At 44.7% G+C, this 22785-nt stretch overlaps 1 protein-coding gene and 1 long non-coding RNA gene across 4 annotated transcripts in view; both read right to left on the minus strand.

Annotated features, from left to right (window-relative positions):
• The window catches only part of PC (pyruvate carboxylase), a 663757-nt gene that overhangs the window by 520176 nt on the left and 120796 nt on the right, over positions 1 to 22785 (minus strand). The window lies entirely within an intron of this gene.
• The window catches only part of LOC137429770 (uncharacterized), an 86252-nt gene that overhangs the window by 33458 nt on the left and 30009 nt on the right, over positions 1 to 22785 (minus strand). The window lies entirely within an intron of this gene.

Here is a 22785-nt window from a genome sequence, read left to right on the forward strand (position 1 = left end):
TCCACTCTCTCTCTCTTCCCTCTCTCTTCCCTTTCTCTCCACTCTCTCTCTCTTCCCTCTCTCTCCACTCTCTCTCCACTCTCTCTCTCTTCCCTCTCTCTTCCCACTCCCTTCCCTCTCTCTCCACTCTCTCTCTCTTCCCTCTCTCTCTCTTCCCTCTCTCTTCCCACTCTCTTCCCTCTCTCTTCCCTCTCTCTTCCCTCTCTCTCCACTCTCTCTTCCCTCTCTCTCCACTCTCTCTTCCCTATCTCTCTATCTCTCTCCCCCTACTTCCCTCTCTCTTCCCTCTCTCTCCACTCTCTCTTCCCTCTCTCTTCACTCTCTCTCCCTCCACTCTCTCCACTCTCTCTCTCCACTCTCTCTTCCCTATCTCTCTATCTCTCTCCCCCCACTTCCCTCTCTCCTTTCTCTCACTCACCCCAGACAATCAAATCGTATTTCCCAAAGGAAGATTTCGATGCCATTACATATGCATTTTCGCAATACAGAGAGCAAGCAAGACCAAATCAGTTTGCCGAGGTTGACAATTAAAAAAACAATAAAACAGATGATGCCAGGCAGCAGGATGTGGCGCCATTTCGAAGACCAATTCCAGCTCAGCAATTGACCAGAGATTACAAATTATATTTGCCAAAGCCAAAGGAAGAGCCCCTCCAGATTAGCTACAGGACTTTGGGGTAGGTGGGTGTGGGGGGAGGGGGGTGGGCAGGTAAGGGGAGGAAGTCATTTAGCCTCTGCTCTGATTTGCAACCTTAACATACAGCTTTGTAACACCATAACTCACTAAGTCTAAACCGTTATTTGGATACAATTAATCACTCGAAGCGCGTTTCATATTAATTATCTGCTGCTATACGCTAGATTGAAAACAGTAAGGTAAAATACAAGTAAGGAAAACAGTAAGGTAAATAGTCGTATGGTAAAATGCAACATATCACTTTTTTGTGCCTAAAATAAATCTTTCAAAAAGGTATGCTATTTGGCCAAAACAGGTATGATAAAAGGCAGAATAAAGTAGACAAGGACCTACCAAGTCATGCAATGCCCATTCAAAGAGACCAGCGCAATAACCGGTTCGTATTTTTCTCTGTTATTGGGAGCACTGCTGATGGGCGAACGACAATTATTGAAAACAGGTAAAACAGAAAGCAGAATTCGCTCTGGTGCACGTGACCCGGCTTCAATAAGACAGAGTGGGGCACGAGGCGAGAACACGAATCGCCTCATTGGTCTATCTTCAACAGAGCCTTTTGGCAAGTCGCCATATTTCATTAGTGACACTGCCTCACGGCCTGCCGGCTGTCAGGAGGACATGAAGAGTTGAAGTGCCAAGCACTTGAATTAAAAAGTAAATAAATGCATAAAACGTGCCTTTCAGGTCCTCTGAAAAACAACACACGTACATACAAAATAAATACAAACATAAGTTGCAAATGAGATAGTGAATATATCTGATTACGATAGACAATACAGAAACACATGTGATGTACAATGTTCTCGTATTATTTTGTGCGTGCGTCTTATGCGTTAAGACATATAGCTTAACACGTCATTTCCATTCTGCCAAACACTTCCATGTACTTTTGTGGAACATTGTTCGAGGTATCGTGTCATCCCCATAATTAGGACCAGCTGCTTGGTCAACATTTTACCTGTTTCTATACGAGCCCATCATCCTCACTAATGTTCATACCAGGACTGTATGCAGGCCGACACTGGGTCGTGAAACCGTGTTCGATGTTCTTCGTCTTCATCAAGACTTAGCTTCACATTTCTTCCAGACTTGTGCTCATTGTATTGCTGAAAGATTCATCTTTGTCCAACAAATAAGTCTCATTCCTGAGGCATGACAGATCAGAATCTGAGGACGACCAATGGGTGGCTGAGTTCCCTGAAAGGTGAGCATCAGGATGACGGCAAATTTGTCAAGATTACTGACAATGTCAACTGAGATGTCGCTCCAACTTGTAGTGATGCTCCACCATGCTTAGCTGTAGATGTTACATCTTACCTGGGATCCCATCATTCTCTTGTGTTGTTGAACAAACTGTCAATTGCTTGTTGCTGAGAAATTTCAACTTAAATTTATCTGTAAACGCACACACCTCAAACTACTCTCATCCCACTGTTTGTGAACTGATACTCAGACCAAGCTTCAGGTTTTCTTTACCTCTTCTCAAGTAACAGTGTTTGTGGAGATACCTGTCCCCGAAGACCAATCAATGCAAATGCGCACATTACTGTTTTTAAGGTGACATTGGCACCTGCCTTTACAGGTCGTTGGCATGATCTGTCGTCCCCTATCTGTCATCCACTGTATTCACCCCCACCTTCCTCCCTCTGCCCCACTAAAAAAAATTAATGTCACCTTTCAAATCAATAAACTTTTTCTCTCCAAAGCAGAACAAAAACAATTTTGAAGAATGTCGATAGAAAACGACGCATGCATTTCCCTGAACAGGGCACCTCGTGTGAAAATTGACATGGAAAACATTCCCTTTGGGATTCTTTTTGAGCACTTCCTTCCCAGCCAAGAAATGCGTCAAGAAAGAAGCATGTTGCAGCTTACCACATTTAAAGATGGCTGCGTATATACAAAAGAGGTCCGACGGAGACGACGTATTTTATCAACAATGAGTAGAGTGGGCATCTTATTCCTCGACTGCCATACGTCATTTGTGGGGAGGGAAGGGGAGGAGGGGCTTCGGAGGAAGGTTGGCTAATTAAAATTATCTTTTATCCTCAGGCTCTTTATCTTGTCTTGTGCACCACACTCTATACAGAGAATCGGTTGTGCTGAAGCAGTTTCTTTGGCATACGTTACAATCCTGGAAAGGTTGCTGCTCCGATGCAGGATGCTCGACTCGATTACTTGATGCAGGGATTTGGAATCTGTTCAGGTTGATAGCTCACATACTCTTCGCGAAGGATATGTTGGGGTCTTTAATGTCCACCAACTAATGCTGGCAGATGGCATGCCCAGTTTAATGTCCCTCAAAGGGACGGGACAGCATGTGCATTGATGCCTCGCCCAGCCTGCGAAACACCAGGGTGTCACTTTATGGCTGGGTTAAGAATCATACCCAGGCTAGACAGTTCAAAGCTCAGTGTGCAGACATCTACACTATGCATGAGGCCCATGCTTTCAACCTCTTTAAAAAAAAAAAAAAAAAAAAAAAAAAAAACACCGACAAAAATAACCATCGCCTTGGAGTGTGTAGAATAGTTTTGTTTTTTTATACAAGGTCAAGGCATGTTGAGGGGATTGTACACTGCATGGATCAGGGCGCGATATAAAACAAAAGGAACGGTAGAGGGAGAGAGGGAGAGAGGGAGAGAGGGAGAGAGGGAGAGAGAGAGAGAGAGGGAGAGAGAGAGAGAGAGGGAGAGAGGGAGAGAGAGAGAGAGATAGAGGGAGAGAGGGAGAGAGGGAGAGAGAGAGAGGGAGAGAGGGAGAGAGGGAGAGAGAGAGAGAGAGAGAGAGAGAGAGAGAGAGAGAGAGAGAAAACACTAACAGCAGGGTTGAAGGACAAAATAGAGGGAGACTTGGATGGACGAGGGGTGTGGGGAGGAATGAAGGGTACGAGAGGATGCATGGGGTGGACAAAATGGATACAGGAGCAAACTCTCAGAAGGAAAAACTGTAAATTTGGAAGGAGGTGGGGGCTTAGGGGTGTGGGGGAGAGGTGTTTGTGGGGTGGGGGGGGGGGGGAGAGAGAGGGGAGTATAAAATATCATGGCTTTGGATGTGGGATGAGCTCAGATGGTGTTGAACAGGGGTCTTGAAGACTTGGAGAGAAGTATGAGATTTAAGAGAATGTGGAAGTTGGTTCCACAGGTGAGGAAAAAAAAACAGGAACAAACGAGTGGAAGTGAGCAGTGATTCTAGATTTTGGAAGTTTCACCAGAAGGTGGATGATGGTGGACAGCGTCCACCCTGCAGAAATCTAAGGGATGAGGGGTGTGAGGACAAAGGACAGAAAGAGCAGAGGGTGCAAGACCAGAAAGGAGGCAGTACAAGACAGAGACCACCGACCTATTTACGATGAGAAAGTGATAGGCCCATAGACTCAGCTTTATCGCAAGACATTTGTATAATCTCGAAGGCCTTGGTTTTCATGGTGTCAAGCTGAGCCAGATGTGAGACAGGTGAGCCAGCCCAGAGGGGAGAGCAGTACTCCATAAAGCTGCAGATGAAAAGGCCTTGTAGGTGGATAGGAGTTCAGACGTGCCAAATAAGGCCTCTGTACAACGCATGATGCCCAGTCGGTAGCTGGCTTTGGAGGCTAACTTTTAAATGTGTTTTGCCCAAGTTTGATCATGGCTCATAGTGAGACGCAGGAGTTTGGGTGACTTAACTTCCTCAAGAGGATTGTTGAGAAAGTAGACAGGAGGGTTTGCCAGACAATCCATTTTGAGAGAGAGAGTGAGAATAAGATACTGTATGTCTGGAGAGGGAGAGAGAGTATGAGAAGCCTAAGATGCAGCTTGTTCTTCATCTGTAAGGTGTAGCCATTGCTGACGTGAGGCCAAAATGCACATACGCTTGCAGGATAATTTTGGATGACAGATTTTGTTTGGCAACATTTGATCCTTTTTAACATTTCACAAAAATGCAAACAAAAAGTCAGGTGCTCTTCCGCACAAACCTCATTGTCGTGTTCAGTATACATTGTGATTATTGGATGAGGAAATTGCTCGACTTGCCTGTAGGAATGCAAAGCTGCACCCACCAAAATAACATGCATGAACTCCAGGCATGATACATTTAAAAAACCTCAAATTCATTAAGAAAAAAAAAGAAACCTAACATGAAGCCCATGCCTGGCAATGTGAGAGCACTAATTTTCATTGACGAGTGGGCCCGTTGGTCCATTGGACCAAATTCTCATTGGTCTTCATGGCCCTGCAACATACCTGCCTGCTGTAGTGCTCGAGCGTTAGCTTGCCTTTCACCAATCCCAGATGTGCTTGGGCCAGGGCGGGGATGATAAGTTCGTTATTATTATTGTTGCCAAATGATACTAATATCATTTGTTAATATTATTGTTGTTAATATTATTAGTATTAATTAAAATATTCTTTGTTACAATGTTATCATTGTTTTTGTTATTTATTTTGTAATGAGAATGCCATGTCATGGAAGGACCTATTAAACTACTCTATACACCTTAACAAGGCACACATTTAGAAACGTGGGAATTCTTCCAGATTATTTGCAGTTAATTCGCCTAATTAACTCAGGAGATCATAACGATCATTTTAGTGTATCACATTTCACATCAGAAAGCTCAAGTCGAACTTTTCAAAAAACATGCCTCACACGGAGATGCACACAGGCAAAACACACACACACACACACACACACACACTAGATTGGATCATTGGCATGCTAAGATATTGTTATTTCCATGGGGATTTACTGCTTGTGGCATGCAAATTGGCATGACGGCAGCCAGCACAATATGATGGATTGGCTGCGCAAAAATCAACTGATACTTAGTAATTCATCGAGACAAGAAGATGTGCATCTCATTATGTCACTCAAATGTTTAGGCCTCACTATCAGTCATGATACTTATTGGGCAAACCACATGGTTTGCTGGAATATTTGAAACCCCATTCAACTTGAAACCAGTGGCCCGGGGGTGCCATGTGTGGAGTCTGCAGACAGGTAGGCTTGCAACTGGAGCCACGCTGCCCAGCCACGATATTGTGCGATGGCATAGGATGAAAATTTGAGCGTGGGCCCTAATTTGATGAAGCATCAACGTGTGGGAAGACGAGTAAATTTATTTTATAGAAAAACTGTAAGGGGGGAGTGTAATGGTGAAAAAAAATCTTTGTGATGTTCAGTTAAGAGTATGGATGCTCCCCCATTGGTACCATTGTGTGTGTTTGCGACCGCTGGGATAATGGATCTAGGTTAATTGGATTTTGTGTGGACCCATTGTGTCCCAAGTTTTCACAGCAGGGGTAAGCATCGGGCTGCCCTGCCGGCGATCCTAGTGGTACCATGCCGGCTCATTAATTTATCACTGTGTGTGTTCTGGGTTCCTCCCGGGATATATGTTAGTTAAAGGGGTTAATTAACCCAGGAGAGATTAATTAGAAGGGCTTAGAGGGTTAGGAAATAGTTTAAAGTTAAGTTGTAGAGGGAATAAAGGTGGGTAGGGGTAGTTAGAGGGAGTAGAGGGGTAGTTAGGGTTAGGTTAGGGCCAAAGCCTGCCACCTTATCTGCTGCCTCTGCACGTTCCTGCCCCCCGCTGCACGACAATATGAGACCACCATGGGACCAGCCTTGCATTACCTTACCATATTTGCCTTGACATACACTACTCACAATAAGTTAGGGATATTGGCAGGTTCTTCGGTGTGGTTGATTTTGTGTATTAATTATGTTGAAAAAAGTTGTTGGTCCAAATTTTATGCTTATTAATGAGTGTGAAAAAACACAGCATTCTTGATTTCAATACCCTAACCCTAACCCCTATAAAAAAAATAAACTCACTCCCACAATATCCCTAACATATTGTGAGTAGTGTTGTTGCCTGGTGCCTGGTGTTGGCTAAGCGGTTAGGGTACCGGCTTGGGATCCTAGGATCCTGGGTTCGAATCCCGGTCGATCGCTGAATTAACACCAGGGGGGTTGACTCAGCCTGTCATCCTTCCGAGGTCGGCAAATTGAGTACCAGCTTGCTGGGATTAATGATCCCCGTGTGTACCCTGGGTTAGAATAGGTACACCGTATCCCTGCGCATCGTAGGAGCGTGACGACCAAGGGTTGGCGTCAGGAAGGGCATCCGGCCATAAAAAAAACATTGCCTCAAACAGGGAACCATGATTGTCATGGGGCCCGCAAGGCTAACCCCCGCTCTCGCGGGGAAAATGGCCTTTAAAAAACGATCATTCATTCATTCATTTTATTGTGAGTAGTGTACCTTGTTCCTTGGTTGCCATACCATGCCCTTGCTCTGCTGTGCTTTGCCTGTTATCCCATTAGTATTTTTTTTTAGATAGCCACCAATCCTTGGTTGAACAAGAAAAGGAATGGGTAGATACATTGTGAAAGGCTATACTGTAGAGAGGTTCTTCTTCTTCCTCCTTCCAATTCTCATTCACCACCACCACCAACACCACCACAACCAACATTCACAGCACTAAGCTGGTTACCAATGCACAAGCAGACAGTATTTAATTTGGTTTCTCTTCTTTCTAGAGTTAGACACATTCAATTCAGTTCTTTTGTTTATCCAGACACATTTAAGATGCTGGTGATCCTCAACCACAACATACACTTATAATTCTTAGTTCCCCATGTAGAAAGTATTTTACACACAACACTCACTGCATTTATTAAACACCAGCACCTCACACTAACAACTTAACCACAAAGGAAAGGAGCAAGAACCCTCTCAGTTTGAACTCGCTTGGACTTACTTTTTCCACATGCGAAATTTGCATTTATGTATATTTAAATTATACAATGGACTACAAAATGTAAATGTTTCATGATATTTGTTATATTATATCACCTTTATCTATCAATATTGTTGAAATGAAGATCAAATCGCTGTATGTTGAAATATGTTGAAAAAGTCAAAACTTTACATGGGGTGTACTTACTTTTTCACGTGACTGTATGTGTGTGTGTATATATATATATATATATATGTATATATATATATATATATATATATATATATATATATATATATATATATATATATATATATATATTGTTGCGGATATGGGATTTGCATCCATCCATATCCGCTTGTAAATATTCCCCTATTTCCTCAATACTTCCCAACTATCCCCAATCCCCCATTCCCTAGTCCCATTTTCTGTAAACAACACTCTGTAGACCCGACCTCCCCCTATTTCCCCCATTAAATGTCGTGCCCAGGTTCACCGCATCTCATGTAAGACAACTATAGGACATCTTGCTAGTTATTCTTAGTCTATGTCAGTTAAGGACTCGTTTCCATTAATTCTGACCCTTCGTTGCACCAGAATGTGATTGTATGGCACCGTTAGGAAGTTTAGGACCTCCAAATACCTCCCCGCAGCTCTTCCTCACAGTTCAACAACAACAACAACAACAACAACGAGCGCAGGAAGTGCGCGTCCTCACTCCGGCCTGGTTGGTAGGGGGTGTTGGGAGGGCACCAGGCCTTCCCAACGAGCCGCCATCAAACATGTGCTCGACGGGGTTACCAAATAGGGGCTCCCTGTCAGCTCCTCGTCAAGGGCGGAGCCCGGTAACCCCCGCACCCAATGGAAGCGGCGGACCGGCCCCAGTGGGGCGGAACCAACCAGCCGAGGGCGTGTCACTCCCCGCTGAGCATGCGCAGTGAGAGGGAGGTGACGTCAGATGCGCGCTGAGCTTGGAGAAAGAAAGACGTCCCCTCCGAGCGCTGTGAGGCCTCCCCGCATCTTCTGGACCGTGCTTTATCCTGTCCCCGAGCCAAGGTGCACCTTGTGCTATCGACCTACCTGTCCCTTCCTGCCATCAATCCCTGTGTAAGTCTGCCTTGTTCCGTTTGTCTGTGGTCTGTCTGGGGTAAGATAAGATGGTAATTAAGTGCCCATCTCTTCTGTGTCTTTACCTCACTGCCTTGTAATCTACCCCTTTTCTCCACCACTGTAATTATACCCTCCTCCGGAGGTCTTGAGAACTGTACCCCTTGCGTCGTTTCCTCTTTCCCAGTCGTCGTGTCCTTTCTATCATTGATTTGGCATAGCGCGATTTGGCCAACGTCTGGGTGAATCGGGTGAGTTGGGGAAGAATCGGGGGAACTGTTCGGTCGCGGTAATACCAACCGCTCGGTAAATAACATCTTTAACCGCGTCCGCAACAATATATATATATATATATATATATATATATATATATAAATATATATATATATATATATATATATATATATATATATATATATATATATATATATATATATATATATATATATATATATATAGATAGATATATATTGTTACTGATCGCGGTTTAGGATGTTGTTTGCCGAGCGAAGGCTCCGCGACCGAACAGTTGTTCCCCGACTCACCCGATTCACCCAGAACTTTGGCCGTATCGCACCGCAGCTGCCCAATCTGGAAAACTCTAAAACGACGAAATGCAAAGAGGAAAAGGAATAAGACGAGAAGACGGACAGAAGAGTAATTGGATTTATTATACACACAAGCAAAAAGAAAGCAGTCACGTTTATTTACAACACATAAGACGCAGGTGACACAGTGCAAATACTAGCTTATACAGACTTAATTAACCCAGGGACAGAACAAACAAAACAAACTCACGTACACAAGAAGGGTGGAAAGGCAGGAGGTGGATGGCTGGAGGGAGAGGAAGGTCCAAGGGGGTCCTGCAGCACGATCGGCGCGTTTAGCAGCCGCCGTTCCTTCACGGCCTTGCTCAAAACCGCCGTCCAGGCCCCAAGTGGCTGTTGGGTGTTGTTGCTGCTGTGGCCGCCGCTGCTTTCCCAGGACTTGTCTGACTCGTCTGGTCCAAACCCTCAACTCAACAACACTCTTGTACGTCTCCCTGTCCAACCACTCTTTCTCTCTTGGTCCAACCACTCTTTCTCTTTCTTGGTCCAACCACTCTTTCTCTTTCTTGGTCCACTCACTCCTCACCACCAACTCCTCACCACCGACTTCTCACTCCACTGACTCCTCACCACCGACTTCTCACCACCGACTTCTCACCACCGACTTCTCACCACCGACTCCTCAACGCAACCAACGCAACCACTGACCCACACACGCTTCTTGCGCGCGCGCCTTTATAGCGCCTCCAGCGATCAAGCCGCCGGCCTTTAGGACACGCCCATCGGTGTGCTCAACTCGGCCCTGGTTGGTCACGCGACCCTCTGGCTCCGCCCTTGATGACGACGGGCGGGCACGCCCCTCTTCGCCGACCCGAGCACATGTTCAATGGTGGTTTTGGAGGGGATGTAATTGGCAATCGAGGCTTGGCAATGACGAAAGGGGTTGTGAAAGGAAATGGAGATTTGGGGGATGGGAATGAAAGGGGATCTATTCTCTTTCACTGGTGCAATGGAGTACTTCAATTAATGGGAGACACAGCCTTACTCTAAAACACAGAATAAGATATAACTATCGAACAGGGGTATTCTATTATTTGGCTGACGTGTATGCTTGTGGACTAATTATGGGATGCCCTTTCACCTTTACACAGCTCCGGAGGTAGGGGGGCGCAGAATAAACAATAATAATAATAATACAGCACACAATCAAAAAAAATACAGTCCTCATATCCGCAACAATATATATATATTATATAGATATATATACATAGCTATTAACATCCTGGGCAGGCAAGAGACGCAGCCTCACCCTCGACTGCAGGCTGAAGTAGCACATATAACACCATGGCCCATCAGATTGCTTATCAACCACAAACACCAATCAGATGACCAAGTCTCCCAGGATCCCTCGTCTGACAATGTTTACCAAGGGGTGATGTTGCCTGCCTAACCAGGCATCATGCCCTCGGTACGTACTTGGTTATCTACTTAATCAGGCACAGTCGAGCGGAGCTGTTAAATACGTAACGGCTAGGTTATGGAGCCAATTGGTTGGGGAAAAATGTCCTGGCTATCAGAGGTGAGAGGTGCGGACTTTGCTAGATCAATAAGAAAAGACACCACAGACAGATTGGAAAAACATGTGTTCGGGTTTTGTTATTTACAAAAGGGGTGAGGAAAGGTATGTGGCACAATAAGACAAGAGGGTTTGTTTTTACAAAGTACAGCTGACATACATAAAATTGTGTGGTGCAGCAAAATTAACTAGAACGCCACTCAGTAGAGCACATATTCCTGCCGTGGGTGGCCGCTGCTGAGCCCTATCTTCCAATGGTAAAAAAAATCCTTCGAAAAATTCCTGGATCCGGAATAATATCCTGAGCTTCACCAAAAACGAATCAATTCTTCCTTATCACAAGGGCAATCATCCCACCAACTTTCATCCAAATCCATTGATATCTGCGCGCGCGCGCACACACACACACACACACACACACACACACACACACACACACACACACACACACACACACACACACACACACACACACACACACGATTGAATGCATTACTCCCTAGCGGGAGTAACAAAGGGGAAGTTTGTGTGGTGTAAAAAAATGTGCAGGAGAGAAGACACAGTGCTGATCTTACCTGTCTAAATGGCCCCTTATACAACTTACAATAACAAAACATGGTGCCAATCAGACTCGCATCCGAGAAAAGGTTAGACAAGGGAGAGTGATAAGGACAGTTTTTGACTCACCCGGCACGGACGTGCATATCCGCACTGGTCCCAATTGCGGGGAGGGTAAGGAAAGGGTTTTTGGATTAGAGGAGTGTCGGTTATTGTTTGGCAGTGAGTTTGGTCTGCTCTCCTTCTCCGAACGCTCCACCAGCATTCTGCTCTGTGTACATCCCGCTTGTGCCGCTCATTCTCTGGCAGTCCACCGGTGTTCCACTCCGTTCCGCTTGTGAAAGCCAGATTGAGAGCACTCTGCCCGTTCCACTTGTGAAAGCCAGATTGAGAGCGCTCTGGAACACACGAGCGCCCTGCCCTTTATGCATCCCAGGAGGGGTGGAGCTTGGTGGCCTTCATGGGCGTGGTTACCAGGTGCAAGGATCACACTCCGCCTCTTCTATGGTGAGTGTGGCAATGTCGCATGCCCATTTGTTCAGACCTGCCTCAGCGTGACGTTACACTTCTGTCTGAGACTGCAGTTCATCAAATGGTCTTAGTTGCCTCTGGGCCAAGCCATGTGCATGTGCTCCTGAACTAACATGAGGCTGGATGCAGCGCTCTCTATTTTCTGCACAACCAAGGTGCTGACAGCATGCAGGACAAGCGGAGTGGTCGTTGCAAATGGAGTGGTTGTTGCTGGCAGGAGGGCACAACGGGATGGTCAGCGCAGGTTGTACTTTTGCGTGGTAGAACGAAACAAGGCTTGGTCGATGGTGGAGCCAGGCTTGAGCGGAGTGCTATTAACATCCTGGGCAGGTGAGATGGTGGTTGCTGGCAGTGAGGGGTAAGGTGGATGAAGTGGCAATGGTTTTGTTTATGTTTGCCCTCATGATGACGCGGTGCCACCTGGCAATTGTGGGTTTGAATGGCGAGCGTGTGCTGGAAAGCGACCTTGAATGGGGTTTTCCTTGGCCTACAAAGGCAGCCACCTTCCATCGTTTAAAGTTCTTCCTTGGCACACCTGAGGTTTTATCTACCTACAAGGCCTTCATCCATAGTTCGATAGAGTATGCTATCCACCCCCCTGGCCTGGCACCCCTGCCCCACACCTTGCACTTATTGATACTGTGGAAACCAAGGCCTTAAAATCATTCATATCTCCCACGATTAAGCTGAGTCCCACTTCCCCCCACCGCCCCCCCCCCCCCTAATCACCTAACTTATGCAGGGTGTATGTGGTCTGCCAGTTACAAACTTATGGTGAAATTTACAAAATCAAGACTCACTGCTCACCTCCACTCATTTGCTCCTCTTTTTTTTCCTGCCAGTGGTGAAATAAACTTCCTTATTCTGTTCAACCCCATTATTCCCCCCTCTTGCCCTTCCCCCATAGCTTCAAGATCGATGTTCACCACTACCTCAGGTAATCCTCCCTCCCCACCCATCCTACTCAATCGTTTTTACCCTCGTTAACACTTCCCAAGTACACCCCATTCATTTCCAGGCTCTTGTGCTTTCTCCCCTCTCCCTCATACTCTTTTCCCTTTTTTGTTACATTTCAGTGTCATCACCGTTTTTCAGTTCCCCTTCTTGCTGGGTTTGAGCTCATATCATCTTATTCATCCCCTTGTGTTCTCCTCACCCTCCTCTTGATCTCATTCTTTCTCATGCCCATTATTCCTCCAAAGGTCCCTCTGTTGTGTCCCAATAGAGCGGGACACCTAGTCTTGGTGTGTTTCCTCCATTTCCACTAGTTCTTCTGTTATGTTCTGTGTTTCCGCTCTTGCATTAGCCTTCACGTTGTATAAATAAATAGTAATCCAAAAGTATAATCTTTGGACATCAGGTCGAAAAGGGTATAATATTTTATGATGTTTGTTGGTGAGAAAAGTACAAGCCACAGTAGTATACACCACGGGTGGTCCATAATGATGTGCAACTTTTTATTTAACGCCTGTATAATATAGTTATATTATTGGCCAATTTTGTTTGTTTCTATTATGTTCCATTTGAGTGTTTTCTAATACTATTTATGTTATAAGGTATCCTCTGCACTCAGTGGAAAAACCCGTGTCCTGTCATTTACAGAATGTGGCCCAGATTGTAGTCCATTTTTCATCCCATCCTGGCCTACCATCCTGTGCCGTAGCAACAACCACATTGGGTCGAATACGCAGGAACCGTGGATTCGGCCATTTCCGAATGCCATCACACAACCTGAAAAAAAGCAATTGATTGATTCGAGCCTGCGACCACACGACCCTCGACACCATCCCTCCCCTTCCTCCTCCTCTGCAGGGTTTCATGCCTTTGGCATTCGTAGTTCAAGAGACGGGTCATTTCACTCCAGTGTCCACAAAAAAATTAACCAATGGGCATTTGGTGCCCATTAAAATTTCTTTCAAACCGAACACTGCACGGGCATGAATAAAATGGTCACATTTAACATCCAGCTGATGATTCACAGAAGGATCATATTTTAAACACAAGTATTTTAACACATCTTACCATTAACTTGTCTATTTATATATTTGCATGTGATATGGCAAGCTATACATGTCAGTGAAAAATTCAGGTTATAAAAAAAAAAAAGAGTGGGGTCCTCGTGTCCTCAAACTGTCAGAAAATAGTCAGTCGTAATTGGATGTCTCCAGCCATTATCCCTGGTGGGGAAAAATAAATAAATAAAACTCTGTTAAATCGTTCACTCTTTCTGAAATGGAGATGGGGGACCCAGACTTCCTGTGAACACCACACCATTTCCCTTCATGTCTTGTCTGTTCGCACTTCCTATATATTTATCCTTCTTGCTGAGCGTGGCTATTATCCAGGAGTGCTCGAGAGGCCAATCAGCTCAAGGTCACTCCCCGAAACCCCATTTTCAATTTCACTCCTTCCGCAATTGATTAGTTACAAAACAACGAAATCAAAATGAAGCATTAAAATTGTCCAAAGTAACTTTATATTTGTATTATTTTGTGTGATTTTCAGAAGTCAATTGTCATCGACTTAAGATGTATCTTCCTCCCTTACCACGGGTAAACAATTGATCAATGGTGGGAATTTATAATTTTCCAAATCTAACTGGGAAATAGTACATATATATATATATATATATATATATATATATATATATATATATATATATATATATATATATATATATATATATATATATATACATATATACAGTGGAACATTCACTTACGAGTGCCCCAACTTACGAGTTTTTCGAGATACGAGCCGTCGCTCGGGCGGTTTATTGCTTTGAGATGCGAGCCGAGATCTGAGTTACGAGCTTTCGCCACCCGGTCACGTGGTTATCTTGCCGTGCAAGTACAGTATCTCTGTCGTATAGCGCTGCATTTTTGTTTTCGCATGTTGGTTATTTTGAGTTTACGCCGCCAGGTGGGTTCCGGTCACGTGGTTATCTTGCCGTGCAAGTACAGTATCTCTGTCGTATAGCGCTGCATTTTTGTTTTCGCATGTTGGTTATTTTGAGTTTACGCCGCCAGGTGGGTTCCGGTCACGTGGTTATCTTGCCGTGCAAGTACAGTATCTCTGTCGTATAGCGCTGCATTTTTGTTTTCGCATGTTGGTTATTTTGAGTTTACGCCGCCAGGTGGGTTCCGGGCACGTGGTTATCTTGCCGTGCAAGTACAGTATCTCTGTCGTATAGCGCTGCATTTTTGTTTTCGCATTTTGGTTATTTTGGAAAATTTCATGTTCATGTCGAACATTTCATGTTCATGTTCATGTTTTCATGTTCATGCCATGCCAGGCCACAACTTGTTCAGAGTGCCGGCGATAGCTCGCCTTCTCTTTGTGGAAAACACGGTGAGATCCTTAACATCCAACAACTAATGGGACGCAAACGGGGCGCCCAGTTTAGCGGTACACACATTGATGAATCACCCTGCCTGTGATTCACCCATGACAGGTTATAGCTGGGTCGGGATTCAAACCCAGGCTGGACAGTTTAGACTTTAGAGTCAAGTGTGCGTACCTCCAGTCCAGGCCATCCTGCCAACTTGTATGCTGCATACAGGTGAAATATAAAGCGCGAGATATTTTTATATATACTGTATATTTTTTAAAAAATTGGTGTGGTTTTTGGCGGGCTGGAACGGATTAATAGCATTTCAATGGGGAAATTTGATTTGAGAAACGAGCAATTTGAGTTACGAGCTCGGTCACAGAACGAATTAAACTCGTAAGTCAAGGTTCCACTGTATATATATATATATATATATATATATATATATATATATATATATATATATATATATACATATATATATATATATACATATACATATATATACATATACATATACATATATATATATGTCATATGACCTCACCGGTCAGAAGTTTTAGAACACCTCAATTTTTCCAGTTTTTATTGAAATTGAAGCAATTCAAGTCCAGTGAATAACCTGAAATGGTACAAAGGTAAGCATTAAACTGCTCGAGGTAAAAAAAAAGTTTAGGTTAGCAAAACGGGAAAATAATGTAAATTGCACAGTTATATTGTAAAAAAAGGCCTTCTTCAGGGAACAAGTAATGGGTTAACAACTTACAGCTGTTCTGCAGCAATTTAAGTAAATTAAGCCTTCAAAGTTGATGCAAACAATTCCTACAGGTGTCCCAACCTCTGCTGATTACTTGATTACAAACCCACCGTCTGTATAAAAGCAGTATTGGAACAAACTGTTATTACACCCTCTGAAGCATTATTTGGACAATATTGCACTGCAAGAAATCGTATATTGCTATGATAATGGCGAGAAAAAGGCAATTAACAAAGGAAGACAGACAGACCATTATAACCCTTAAAAGTGTAGGTCTTCCCTTTAGAGAAATTGCAAAGAAAGCCAAGGTATCAGTGAGTGCAGTTTCCTACACAATCAAAAGACATTTGGAAACTGGAGGAAACTCTGACAGGAAGAGGTCTGGCAGACCCAAAGCCACAACAGAATCAGAAGACAAGTTTCTGAGAGTCAACAGCTTGCGTGATAGGTGGCTCACAGGGCAACAGATTCAAGCACAGCTTAACACTGGTCGATGTAAGCAAGTCTCAGTTTCAACTGTGAAGAGAAGACTTCGAGCTGCAGGTTTGACAGGTCGAGTGGCAGTAAGAAAGCCATTGATAAGATGGCAAAATAAGAAAAAGAGGCTTGCCTGGGCCATGAAGCACCGCCAGTGGACTACTGAAGACTGGTAGAAGGTCTTATGGACCGATGAATCAAAATTTGAAATCTTTGGTTCATCACGCAGGGTTTTTGTATGCCGTCGAGTAGGTGAAAGGATGGTTCGTCAGTGTGTGACACCAACTGTCAAACATGGAGGAGGAAGCATGATGGTCTGGGGCTCTTTTGCTGGATCCAGAGTCGGCGACTTGCACAGAGTGACTAGCACCCTGAACCAAAAGGGCTACCACAGCATTTTGCAGCGCCATGCAATACCCTCTGGTATACGCCTAGTTGGTCAGGGGTTCATCCTACAGCAAGATAATGACCCGAAACACACCTCCAGGCTGTCAAAACTACCTTCGAGGAAAATAACAAGACGGTAGGGCTTCAAATCATGGAATGGCCAGCACAGTCTCCAGACTTAAACCCCATCGAGCTGGTTTGGGATGAACTGGACAGAAGGGTGAAAGCAAAGCAACCTACAAGTGCAACACATTTGTGGGAACTTCTGCAACAGTGTTGGGAAGAACTTCCCGAACAATATTTGATTTCCAATGGAGAAACTTTCGCTCTTTCACGAGCCTCGATCTTGTATACAAAAAAAAAAAAAAAATGCCACGAGTGTGTTCGGCGGTTATATCTGCAAAAGGTGGCTACTTTGCTGAGTCAAAAATTTAAATTAAATTTTATTAAACAAAATGATTCTATGATTTCTTTTTTATCTCCAATTGTTTATTTGTTCTATGCTTAATTTCAGAGTACATCGAGACATTAAACTGCGTAAATTTCAATAAAAACTGGAAAAATTGAGGTGTTCTAAATCTTTTGACCGGTAGTGCATATATATACTTGATCATGATTTACACCAACCAATTACATGTACATATACATCGTTTCTCACTCCCCGTCTTACTCGACGATTGGGTCGCCTGAACCCACCTGGGATGATTCGCGTGCCTCCATTCTGAAGAGGAAACATATCAAGACCTCGATAGGTAGCGATGGCAGCAAAGAAGATAAGAATGGAATCGAGAGGATGAAAAGCATGAGGAGGTGTGCTAGGCTAGGGAGAGAAGGCCCATGCTGAACAGCCGACATGATAACAGCACGGCGAGCTCATGAAGCGTGGAATGTTCGAATATACGTTGCTGCATGAAACTGATGGTCAAAGAAACGTGCACGCGCTGTAACAGTTACGGCCAGGAATGAAGCGATGAGGCTACCATCCCTGACGAAATGACAAGCGGTCCCTGTGGTGGCACCCGGAGAAGGAAGAAAGCAAGCGCGAAAGGGATTGTCGTGGTGGAGACACCACATGGTGTGAAGGGCCGGGAGAGCTACCAGGAGGCTTTGTGTGGGTTTACAGAGACCATGAGGCATGGAAGCATCGCAGCTGTCGAGTGGGAGGAAAATCGCTACATGGGGCCAAAGGTCAAAGAAGCATGCACAGATCATGACAACAGGCTAAGCAGCCCAGAGTGAAGCAGTGAGGATAATAAATCAGTTGGGGCACTAAACGGTTGCTGTAGCGACACCCGGAAAAGGAAGAAAGCGAGAGCGAGTGGGACCATTGTGGCGGACAAACCGCATGATGCGAATGTCAGAGGAAGCTACAAGGCGGCCTTGAGTGGGTTTACGGAGACTGTGGGGAATGGGAGCTTCACAGCTGACGAGTCGGAGAGAAATCGCTGTACGGAGCCAAACGTCAGAGACATGTGCAAGACTCGTAAAAACAGGCTATGCGACCCGGAGTGAAGCGGCAAGGATAATATATTCATGTAGCGGCACCAAGAGTAGGAAGACAGCGCGAGTGTGAGTGGGAACATCGTGGCGGACATAACGCATGGTGTGAACAATGGAAGGAGCTACCGTGAGGCCTTGAGTGGTGCAACGGAAGCCCCATTTGTGACTCTTGATGAGGGGAGTATGTTGGAGAGTATTAAAAAAAAAAAACTCCAAACAAAGGGTCACAGACCCCCAACAGAGAAAGCTCTGTGACGTTTGTGCGGACACACCAGGCATTTGGGGTGTGTCCTGCTAAGATAGATGGCCTGCATCAAAGACAGGAGAGTCCTGCATCAAAGCGCAAAACTACAATGGTGCTGTCTGTCTCAAAGGAAAGATATACACAGTACAGTAATGACAAAATAATGAAAGCTGGAATGTTGAGGGAAAGGGGGGATATCCTTCTACACATAAGGTGCTCTGCATCTGAAGCGAGGGGAATGGGTGGTGAAGGAGACCCATTAATGGCTACAAAACAAACAGATACAAATGATAGTGGGCAGAAGGACGGAGAGGTACAACAGGAGAGAGGAGAGGAGGGGGAGGCTGATGAGGAACAACATAATCTGGAAGAGGAGCTGGCTAATAAGACAGAGGAGGTGCGATTGATACAAACTGAAGGAAGACCACGACTAATTCGACTACATAATAATAAATACACAAAAGCACTAATCAAACAAACCTTCCAAAAATAATACAAAATCAGCCACACTGAAATAAATAAACATAATGAATTTTGCAGCAGCACTATTCAATCAAGAAGAATTAACAACGAAAAACCGCAAGAACACAACAGGTTCCACAAATGAAAACCAAGCAACACCATGGAAGCAACGACTCGAGAGATGGAGGGAGATGCTCAGAAAGGAGGCAAGACAAATACAGCAATTCCAAAGGAGAAATCAAAGCCCAAAACTAAATAGGAGAATCCAGAAAATAAAATACAAATATAAAATTGAAGACAAAGACCTATATAGGTACTGGTTGCTGAAAATAAACTAAAATTGAAATGACAGCAAGAAAAATAAAAAACGATGTGACCAGATATAGTACTGAGGTACAAAGAAGAAAAGAAGGCATTGCTAATTGAGGTGTCAGTACACAGCAATTTTGGCCTAAACAACACAGAAATCAAGAAAATTACCAAATAACAAGATCTCAAACATGAAGTGAAAAGATCCTGGAAGCTGAAGGGTGCTGAAATTGTACCAGTGATTATTGGAGCAACAGGAATGATAAAAAAGAACCCTGTAGAGATTTAAAAAATGATTCCTGGGAATATTATAATAAACCAACTGCAATTGGAAGCTGTACGGGGCTCGGTGACGATCCTCAGAACAAAACTGAGAACAAGAAACTTCACAAACTTGTCCATGAATCATTATCCCTTACTGAAAACGGAGGTGGATACTTTGAGACCTGGGGGGACTGTGTTCTACCTTCTATACATAAAACCCACAAATTGAGATAACAACCAACGACACACACACACACACACACACACACACACACACACACACACACACACACACACACACACACACACACACACACACACGTTTTGTCTTCAGATAAATATCACACAACCAGCTATTTCCTCCACGGTTGCAATTTTTCATTAACGTGCAATTTGATGTCAAAACGTTAATTCAAAAACATCCTCTTGCAAAATGTTATCATAAAGATGTCAGGAAAGCTCAGTTGGCATACAGACTTCCCAACAAAATCGGACTAAGTAGTCCACCAACTGCTCTGCTATCAAAGTGCGTCACATCATGGAGCATGCCAATCTTCAACGGTGTAAAACTAATTTCCCCTAATTACACTGGAAATGAGAGATCTCACACTTTCTTCGGCAAAATCTAACATTTGACCTGGTACAACAGGTTACAACTGACTTTTTGCCACTCAACAGGGTCCAAGCATCAACACTGGTGAACATGATTACCAAGCATCAACGATGACGCCATGGTGGTAGAATATGGAGAATAGTCTATTCTAGAATAGAATAGACTAAGACTGAGAAATTCAAAAAGTATACATCATACTGTTTACAAAAACAAAGTAAAACTGTAACTGTGAGAGGTATCTCTCATGCACCAAGTGCTTAATCAAACACATAGCGGTGTCAACTCCACGGAACTCATGATGGAGCAGCGGAATGCACAATCAAGAGTGCAAAAATTATCTAAAAGTCCAAGATGTGGCAAATATTCATCGACTTTTGTCAAAAGGTCCACGAAGTGGCAAATATTCATTGACTTTTGTCAAAAGGTCCACGAAGTGGCAAATATTCATTGGCAGAGTGTTGTGCTCGTCACAGTCCTTGCAATGTTTCTGCAACATACGGTTCTTGACATCAGCCGTTTCCTGCCAAGACTGTGCCGATGAAGCGTTGACAATGCAGCCTCAGCAGTCAAACCATATAAAGCTCAAAACTAGTCCCCCAAAGGCCACTTCTGAAAATTAGCACTTCGTGCTATTTCTGGTTCTTTCCAACTCAACACAATCAAATAGTACTTGCTTAAGCATATTGCCGCTTGGGAATCAAATTGGCTAAACATGTCCCACTCCTGATGAGGAAGTGGACTATGACCAATGGTGACAGGTTCGATGGTGGTACAAGCTTCCCTTCCTTATCATTTTTCGATGGTCAGCTTTGACTTGAAAATGAGGCCCTTCAAAAATTCACACCATTGGGGCTTTTGGGTCAGATTTCTGCTGCTGCTGCGTTAGTGCGTTTAGGTACGTTATTGTGATGATACACAAATGGTAGTATGCAACAATAAATAATTTGCCTGCAGACACAGTGCCAAGCCTATAGCAAAAATAACTCGTTGACCACCGCTCAATGCTTGTGAAAGAGTCGAGCCAAGATCACAAAGAATCGTGCTGAGCCATTTACATATTATATTGTTGCGGATATGGGATTTGGCCTCCATCCATATCCGCTTGTAAATATTCCCCTATTTCCCCAATACTCCCCAACTATCCCCAATCCCCCATTCCCTAGTCCCATTGTCTGTAAACAACACTCTGTAGCCCCGACCTTCCCCTTTTTCCCCCATTAAATGTCGTGCCCAGGTTCACCGCATCTCACGTAGACAACTATAGGACATCTTGCTAGTTATTCTTAGTCTATGTCAGTTAAGGACTCGTTTCCATTAATTCTGACTCTTCGTTGCACCAGAATGTGATTGTATGGCACCAGTAGTAAGTTTAGGACCTCCCAATACCTCCCCGCATCTCTTCCTCATGAAACAACAACACCAACAACAACAACAGCGGCGCGGGGAGTGCGCGTCCTCACTCCGGCTTGGTTAGCCGCCATTGACCATGTGCTCCGACGGGGTTACCACGAAGGGGCTCACTGTCAGCTCCTCGTCAAGAGCGGAGCCCGGTAACCCCCCGCACCCAATAAGAAGCGGCGGACCGATTCCATCTGGGGCGGAGCTAACGAGCCGAGGGCGTGTCACTCCCCGCTGGATATGCGCAGGAAGACGGAGGTGACGTCAGATGCGCCCCAGCTACGAAGAAGAACGGACGCCACCTCCAGCGCGACGATACCTACCCGCATCTTTGGACCGGACCGGGTCGATTCTGCCCCTGAGCCAAGGTGCACCTTGAGCCATCGATTCTGCCCTTCCTTGCCATCAATCCCTGTGTGAGTCAGTCTTGTCCCGTTTGTCTGTGGTCTGTCGGGGCTAAGATAAGACCGTGTTTAAGTGCCCACCTTTCTGTGCTGTACCTCTTGTGCCGTGTAATCTAAACGTTCTGCATAACAAATATTATATCCTCCTCCGGAGGTCTTGAGAACTGTACCCCTGGTGTCGTGTCATTTAACCCAGCCGTTGTGTCCTTTCCTTCATTGATTTAGCATAGCGCGATTCGGCCAACGTTCGAGTGTAATCGGGTAACTTGTGCGAACACGGCGGCCATTCCGCTCGGCCCAGCATAACATCTTAATAAGTCGTGTCCGTAACAATTGGTGTCGGGAAGTGGGATCGGTCCCGGAGCGCGTTACACGCGCTCGAAATTATAACGGCGAAATTTAATTGTGTTTTACAAAAAAAAAAAAAAAACCCGAATTTTGAAAGTCGCGCTATGGCAGACCAAGACGGCTGGGTTCCGGTAGAGGAGAGTGAGGCAGGGTCGATCCAGGACCAAATTGAGGGACATGAGGAGAGCGAAGCAGTGGGGGTAGCAGGGTCGCAAAATGGCGTCGTCGTGCACGAGGTTGCGGGCGCGCAAAATGGCGACTCGCACATGGCCACGGCGACCACGCCCGCGACCGTAGTAGCGCCGCTGGTAGATTTGAACCTTTTTTTAATACAAATGAAGGCCCTTATGGCCCAGAATAGTGAGCAAATGAGGGCTGATAGTAAGCGATTGGGTGAGCGATTGGAGGGCCAAATGGGGGTAATGAGGGACGAAGCGAGGGCTCAGAGTGAGCAATTGGGGGTAATGAGGGACGAAGCGAGGGGTACCGGTGAGGGGTTAGACAATAATTTTAAGGGATTAGACAATAAATTTGGGAAGTTAGACGACAAAT

Source organism: Myxine glutinosa, chromosome 6 (genome assembly GCF_964187855.1).
Source record: "Myxine glutinosa chromosome 6, kmMyxGlut1.1, whole genome shotgun sequence".
Lineage (NCBI taxonomy): Eukaryota > Metazoa > Chordata > Myxini > Myxiniformes > Myxinidae > Myxine > Myxine glutinosa.